The sequence below is a fragment of the Callospermophilus lateralis genome, chromosome 2 (assembly GCF_048772815.1).
Source record: "Callospermophilus lateralis isolate mCalLat2 chromosome 2, mCalLat2.hap1, whole genome shotgun sequence".
In the NCBI taxonomy this organism is placed as follows: Eukaryota; Metazoa; Chordata; class Mammalia; order Rodentia; family Sciuridae; genus Callospermophilus; species Callospermophilus lateralis.
This window is the reverse complement of record NC_135306.1, coordinates 63,557,881-63,566,177: the sequence shown is the minus strand read 5'-3', so window position 1 is coordinate 63,566,177 and position 8,297 is coordinate 63,557,881. Positions and strand designations below refer to the sequence as shown.

At 36.8% G+C, this 8,297-nt stretch overlaps 1 pseudogene; it reads right to left on the bottom strand.

The window, feature by feature from the left end:
* Positions 1 to 775: 775 nt before the first annotated feature.
* Positions 776 to 1,219, bottom strand: LOC143386275 (PEST proteolytic signal-containing nuclear protein pseudogene; annotated as a pseudogene).
* Between the last annotated feature and the right edge of the window lie 7,078 nt (positions 1,220 to 8,297).

The window sequence follows — 8,297 nt, the reverse complement described above, 5'->3', positions numbered from 1 at the left end:
AACAAAAACCAAGAGAATCACATTCAGAATACTGATTTACTTTGGTAGCAAATGGTTGTTCTTTGAAGACTAATGAAGGTAGACTAGACCCATTAAGGTGTGTGGGCTATTTCAAATACTTGATATTTCACATAAAAATTTAAAAAGAAATAAAAACATTTTTAAAAGCTGAGCGTTTGTATCTACTGATAGCAATGCTAATGCCTAGTATATGATGACTTGAAACAAAACAAATGCCCATAAGGAAAAAAGCTGTATTTTAATTTTATCTAAATTTATTATCAGTCAATAGTCCAGTCACATTTTCCTTTTAGTACAATACTCTCTTCTTTATATAAGGCTGTTCCTGGGAGCCAGACAGTTTAGGCAATGAGGGAGTTAAGTTAGGAAAGTAACTGCTTGCAGTTTTAAAAAGATAGTAACTTTTTGTTTCCTTCTTAATGTGCTAATAGTTGTGCCTAAAAAAAAATATGCAATTCTTAAAAAGGTACAATTTCTGATTTCTTTATTATCTGTAACCTTTGGAAACTAATCACATGAAACTACAAAATTAGCAAATGTCTTGAAATCTGTATGTAAAACATAAATTACCTCTAATTTCAAACTCTCATTTATTAGTGTACCACTCAATCTTAAAAACAAAACAAAACAAAAAGAAAAAGAAAAAAGAAAAAAAAAAAGCGGCTCCAAAGATAGTCTTATACCATTCTTTAAAAAAGGAACTGTTCCTTTTAACTTTACACCCACCCCACACCCCAATTTCAAAACACATCATTTAATTGTCTTGGTCATGGACATGTCCAAGATGAGATTTTATGTTTCATTCCCATCGCTTCTGGTTATCAGAAAACCCGTGCTTTCCTTTATTGAAAGAGTTTGGTCCAACTGATGTTGGTGTATCCCTTCCAATATTCTACATCCTCATCTTTGCTCCTGGAGTCATTTCCTCTGGTTCACTATCTTCATCTTCATTAAAAGCTGCTGCTACTGGAAGGGTTTTTGGAGCAAGAGATGGAACAGTTTCTTTAGGCTTACTTGATCCAAGTTTGATGGATACGACTGACGCTTTCTTTGTTGTCTGACTACCTATGTCAAATCCAAACTTGGAGATCTTTGCAGACTTTTTTGGGAGGTCTACAGCTTCTTTTTCGACTGCAACTGGAACTTTTCCCTCCAACTCGCTGCGGCTTTTCAGGCTTCTCCTCTCCTGCCTTCCCATCTGCCATTTTCCCTGCCTAGGCCTCCCCTCAGCAAATTTTTAAATACCATGACAAGTTGAGAAAGAGATTTGGAAGAAATAATGGAACCCAGTGCCTTGCACATGGTAGGCAAGCACTCTACTGCTGAGCCACCACCCTAGTCCCTTGAGGACTGAGGCACTCTTTCCCTTTTGAACAAATGGCCCTGCATTTTCATTTTCCACTCTACCTGCAAATGATGTGAACAACTTTAGAGATAAAGGACATCATTTACTATCCTGTCACTGAACCCCTAAAATACACTGATAACAGTGGACATGAGGGAGAAAGTCTTATGGAGTGCCTAATATGAGATGTTTTGGTCATTGGAATTAAGAATAGGACTTGGTTAGAAAAGGGACTTCCTGTCCCTTGGCTTCCAGCAAGTTCATCACCCCCTGTTGAAGGACACATCCTGTTATCACAGGCTGCTCCATACCTAAGGGAGAGTAGCCGAAGACTCATGGAGAAGGTCACCCATGCACAGTAAAAATAAAACAAAATAAAAATCATGTGGCACTTGCACTAAATTCTAACTGGACATTCCTGGCACCATGATAAGCCTAGGGACACACAATATCGTTCTCAGGCATCATTGGTCACATTCTGCATTAAACATGGAGCGGGAGCAGTTAACAGTTTCCTGGCCTCAGACAGCTGACTGTATTTCAAAATCACCTAAGAAAGTTGAAGATTTTCAGGACCCACTTAACTGTTTAATGAGAATCTGGGAATATTGTGAATATTGTGGGAAGGTTTTTACAAAATTTTTTTCATGTGATTCTAATACAGTATTCCACAACCAGCATCTGGAATGACAAACTGTTGAAGCTACATATATTTTAGAACTATTCAATTTACACCAAGAATCAATTTCAATTATATAAACATTATGCAAAACCTGGTGAAATTCTCCTTTTAGAGTCTGATAGAGCTTGAATCTTAAATGTCCTCCAAATACCCATGTATGGTTGGTCCCTTAGTGGGAAGTGGTAACACCTTCAAGAAATGGAGCCTACGTCATCAGGAGCATGCCCTTAGAGGGGGACCTGGCCTTCCTCTTCCTCTCTTTTCCTCCCTGGTCATAAGGAGAATGGTTTTGTTCTACCATGTGCTCCCATCAGATACAAAGCAAGAGGGCCAACCAGTTGTGGATTGAAACCTCCAACCCTTTCAGTCAACACAAACCTTTTCTCATAAGTTAATTGTTATAAAGGCTTAAAAATACTTCCTAACACTGGAAATCAATGATTTTTATTTATCTGAGAGAAAAAAAAAAACATGAGATTTTCCAGCTGTGACTACTGAACCATTTGCACCATATTTGCAAAAAGGTGTGCACCCTTTTGACAGATACCTTTCACATCTCCCCAATAAATAGAACAGTTAATGGTAATGCTTTCATATAATACAAGAAAGCTCTCTATGTGCATTCTTCTGATATTTAATTTCGCTGCTGAAATGCAAAGAAGGACAGGCCTATTGAAACTGCCTCGGTATCATGCCTTCTAATTGGATGCCATCACTACCAGGTATTTCTACTCCAAAAGTTACAAAGTGCGTCAGTACAACATGGCTTCTCTGAAGAAATGGCTGTTAAAAGCAAGACCCTCTATGGCCACTTCTGTTCTACCCACTCTTCCAAAGCCAATAGATAGAAAGGGCTGGTGATCAACTTTGGGCTCTGTGTTCCTTGCTATCCTGAAACTTCCACCCCATAGCATATTTTTTGGGGGGGAAGGTGGTAATGGGGATTGAACTCAGGGATGCTTGACCACTGAGCCACATCCCCAGCCCTATTTTGTGTTTTATTTAGAGACAGGGTCTCACTAAGTTGTTTAGTTCCTTGCTTTTGCTGAGGTTGGCTTTGAACTCAATATCCTTCTGCCTCAGCTCCCACCCCCAACTGCTGGGATTATGGGTGAGTGCCACTGGGCTCAGGACATAGCATACTTTAAAATAACCAATATTAGGGTTAGTCTGGATAAGACTTCCGAACAATTATTAGCCAATCTCTAAAAAAGCATTTCACATAGGCCCAACTAAGGGCCTCAAGACAGCAAGGCCAGTCCAGGCAATGCTTACATATGGCAATTGTCTCCTCTCATTCCTTTCTTGGGGAACTATCCCTCTCCTAACTCTGTATGATTCTTATGAGTCTGTCAATCAAGGCATCTCAACTTCTCCACCAAAGAGAGAGGAGTGAGAGCTAAGTTGGCAGCAGAGCCCTCTCATCTCCTGGATGAGTGATCACATTCACAAGGCAGAAAATGCAGATACCACTCCAAAACAGTAAATCGGCTGCACTCAGGGAGAACTACTGTTACTCATTTATTGTGTATCCCTCCCATCAGCACACATACACACAATTGAATACACTGTTTTGCAATCTATCTTTTTTCACTTAATCCATATTGAATTTTTTTCCCATTTGGTAAAATATTCTTCTGCATCTTTTTAGTTATTATCTGCAACAGCATGCCTCTATATGGTTGTTCCAGCCTACCATGGGGCATTTGTGTTTTTCTGACTTTTCACTATTATAAATGACGCTCTAATGGCTCTCTGCTTAAATCCAAATCCTGTCTTTTCCTAATACAATACCCTGCTCTCAGTCATTTACCATTTTTCTAAAATGAATTTCAAATTTTTCTGGAGAGCTTACTTCTTTTAATTGGCTCTTTCTATAAGGAAGGGACACTCGAAGGCTTGGAGGGAAGAAGAATTTCAGTCAAGTCTAATCAACTCCCAAGGTTAGAATGATAAATTTCCTTCAGTAGACGTGAGGAGATCATAATGTTCTCGTAGAACAAACAAATCCTTGACATTTTTAGGGTGAGAGTGTGGGTGTACAGAAAAAGCTTAGATCAAATTATCATATATACAAGTTTCCATTACACTTTTAATGAAGAATGAAAGTAATATTTATCTATTTTAGAATATGAAAGTAATATTTATCTATTTCTTCTGTGTTTGTGTTGCATTTAACCTGGTATTAATTTCCTTCTGTTGAGTTCACTGCTGACTGATGCTCTCTCTAGGCTGTGCAATGGTACCATCTTGTGGCTGACACAAAAGATAATCAGAAGACACATGGCTTTCTAGTGTGTGAAGGTATGAGAAATATCAAGGACCCTAAAGTCCTTATGTAAAAAAAAATGCAAGCATATTTCTGCAGCAATACAATGTGTGCACGTTATTTATTGACTTTTTTGCAAGTGTGTATATTGAGCAATTGCTCAGAGAATTCAACTGATGTCAATCTGGCATGAGTGGAAAAGTTTCAGAACCTTCTAAAACACTATCAATTGACAGGAAAAATGATTATATGAATATTGAGCTCTCCTGCTGTGATAGTAAATCATTCATAAGAAACTTTGGAATAGTGAAGACATCATAAGAGCTGATGATGGAGTAATTGGGTTCCAGTGCCAGCTACCAGTTCCAGTGACCTTGGGCCACTCAGAGTACCTGAGCTATGATACTAAGGTCACATACAAGGAATGTGCTGAAATCTGCTAAAACATCAGGCAAAAATTTTAAAGTTTATTATTATTGTTCAAACAGCTGGATTAGCAATCTGATCTTTTTAAATAAAAAAAGAAGGTTTGTATATATTTACATGTTCTCAGGTGTGATCCCATAGATTGTCCCTGAAATAGGAGCAAAGGGTGCTCTGAAGGGAAGATGTTAGAAAGAAAATATGGTTAACAGCAAAAGGTTCAAAAAGAAAAATTAATCTATTCTTTCAAGTGTCAAACATTTCAAGCATTAGTAAGATCCATGAATAGCAATCAGAGGCTGAAGACTGTTTTTCTATGTAGAGCCTTTGAAAAACAATGGAGGACAAAACCCTATTTAAAAAAACACAAGAGCAAGGGAGAAATCACAAAAGAATACAAACAAATTTCTATTTATAATTAAAATTCATAAGCCAAAGATGAAAACACACAACTGAAAGGCAAGCATACTTGACTTTTACAAGTCATTTGCCACAAATGGAAATAATAATTGTTTAACACTAATAGGCCAAAGGGATACAAATGCACCTTAAAAAGAAGAAATATGATTTAAATCATATTAAAAAGAAAGTCCAACATGTTGCAACCAAATAAATGCAACTTAAAAACTAATTAGAATAAGTTATATTCCATGTATGTATGTCAAAATATACTCTATTGTCATGCATATCTAAAAAGAACAACTAAAAAATTTAAAAAATAAAACAAACTATTAGATATTATTTTCCACCTATCAAATATCAGGAAAAAAATCTTTAATGAGAAAACTCTGTGCTGGAGAGCTTCTGCTGAGACTATCAGGTGTTCCTGGTGGAACAATATGTAAATGTAGCCTCCTGACATCATACATCATGGTCCTTACAAATGTATATGCTTTTAAGAAACATCAGTTCCACTAATGGATGTTGAATATTGCAAGGATGGAGAATGCATGGTCTGAGCCACACACCTGAAATTGCTTCCCAGCTCCACAACTCACTAGGCAAAAAATTGGACAGGAAATTACTTGACCTTTATGTGCCTCAAGTCTCTTATTTGTAAAATGGGCTAATGCTATCCATTTCACGAGGTAGTAAAAATACATGTCTAAACATACATGTCTATACAGTAAAACATTTTAAAGCATATTGTGGACTACTCTGCAGCTAGTAAAACTTATGTTTATAAGGCTTGATTTCTTCATCTGGTAAAGGGAAGGGATATGGCAGAACTATTAAGAGAATAAGAATGACAGTGAATATGAGAGGGTTTTGGAAATGGTAAAGTCATATAAAAATTGCTATTTATTACTATTTGTTATGGTTTATAGGAAATCAAATATGAAAGGAATTATAATTTTAATGAACATTTGCTCCCTGCCAGAAACTGCACAAATTATCTTATTTAATCCTCAGTCTGAGTTGCCAGTTTTCAATCATAAAATCACACAATGCCAGTTAAATTTAAAGTTCAGATAAGCAATGATTAATTTGTTAGTATTCAATTATTCTATGTTTATCTGAAATACTTTGGATATACTCATACTAAAACCTTGTTTATCTGAAATTAACCGGGCATCCTATATTTTATTTGGCAACCTTACATCAACCTAAAATCAGGTACAATAATTATATATATAATAAGAAAAGAGAGAGTGAGGTTCAGTTTGGGCTGTATGATGGGAGATCCCCTTCCTAGTATGTTCTATGTAGAATAAAAAGTTTTAACCTAGAGACAGAATGAGAAAGCCAGATTATTATTATTTTCCGGTTCTCATGACTGTGTCATTGTTATTTAAAATATTCTAATTTCTCACAATACATGAATCCCAAACCCAAATACAAAATATAAGACTGTGTTGCAAAGCCAAATCTAAGTGATTTTGGAATTTTCAGCTATTTTGGAGATGGACAATATCAGCCCCTTCTCTTAGTGCAAATTATCTATAGAGATGGGAGAGTAACCATGTAAATACTCATAGGCCATTCCAAGCTGATAAGATGTCAGGGTCTGGGAACTAAATCTGGAGGTGCTTCATTTCCATTGGTTGGTGTCAGTTGACTTGTTTTTGCTGTTTTGGTGGACCCCGAAATGATCATGACTGTTTGCTTCACTTCAGTGTGCACCATCCCTCCCCATTTTTAATCAGTGCCACTCAGAGGATAAGATGTAGCCCTAGTGATGCAGTGGCATTTTCAATGCTTTTTTTTTTCTCCTGGAGAAAGGGTGTCACATTACTTTTGCAAAAGTTGGGTACAATATAAGACCAATATTCGATATTATACTGCAAAAGGGTGGAAGGTGTGTGTGTGTGTGTGTGTGTGTGTGTGTGTGAGAGAGAGAGAGAGAGAGAGAGAGAGAGAGAGAGAGAGAGAGAGAGAGAGAGACAGAGAGGAGGAGAAACAGAAAGAGAGAGAGGTTGGAAGGTATGAGTTAGAGAGAGAGAGAGAGAGAGAGAGAGAGATTTAAATTGGAGACAGACCTAGTAAGAGGGCCTTAGGAGACCTGGTTCCAATTTCAGCACTTCAATTAACTATTTGTGTGACCTCCCACAAGTCCCCCTATTCTTTCTGAGCCTCATTTTTACCATTTGAACAAATAAATACCTGTCTACTCTATTTGGGAACAAAGTTTCAAACCTAAAAGGCATGTTGATTGTATGTTACCAGGAGAAGAAAGATTATAATTGGTTTATGATTGACTCTCCCTTAAGAAGCTGTAATAGAATATATTTTGCCTTCTTGATGCATGCTAATTAGACAATTATTTAACTGTTTCTCTTTTAATGACTTTCTACTGTTTTTTGAAGACTTCTGTCTATTACATGTAATTAAAACCTCTATCTCTCTTACACATAAATATAATAATTGGTTCAAAGCAAAATAATTTCAGAAGTAAGGGGGCAAATTTCAAATCACCACTGCCCATCTGGAAAGTTTGGTTATAAGAGAGTATTCTGTTAAAGACAAAAATATTTCCAGAAACACCAAAGGAAATAAGAATGAAAAATGTCAGAGTTGAAGACAAAGGCCTTTATTAGTGCATCTCACTCTTCTGAGTGACCAGAATCACCTTGTGAGCTGGTTAAACTTTCAATTTTCTGGGGTCCCATACCAGAGATTCTGATTCAGGAGGACTGGAGTTGGTAAAAAGAAAAAATTGTGTATTTAACACAATATACAAACATCTAGGTGATTCTGATGGGAGTGATCTACTGTGGACATGTTGAGAGATGCTTGTCAGCACCAGTAAAATATAAGATTCTTAAATAAATTAAAGTAGAAAGAACTGGTAGAAGGCAGAATATGGACTTAATTCAATACGAAGTTCTGGAACAGGAAAGACAAGACCCTCCCAACAATGAGGGTGAGGAGAGAATTCACAGAAATAGCTTATCTGTCAAAATGTCTCTAAGGTTGATCTACAATAACCAGTTAGTGAAGACAAGGGCAGACAACAGACAGACTTAACAGCCAAATGGTCCATGTTAAGTTTGAAGAAAAATGTGAGAGGACAGATGACCCCAAGATAAAGAGTCTCTGAGATGGCAGAATTGTTA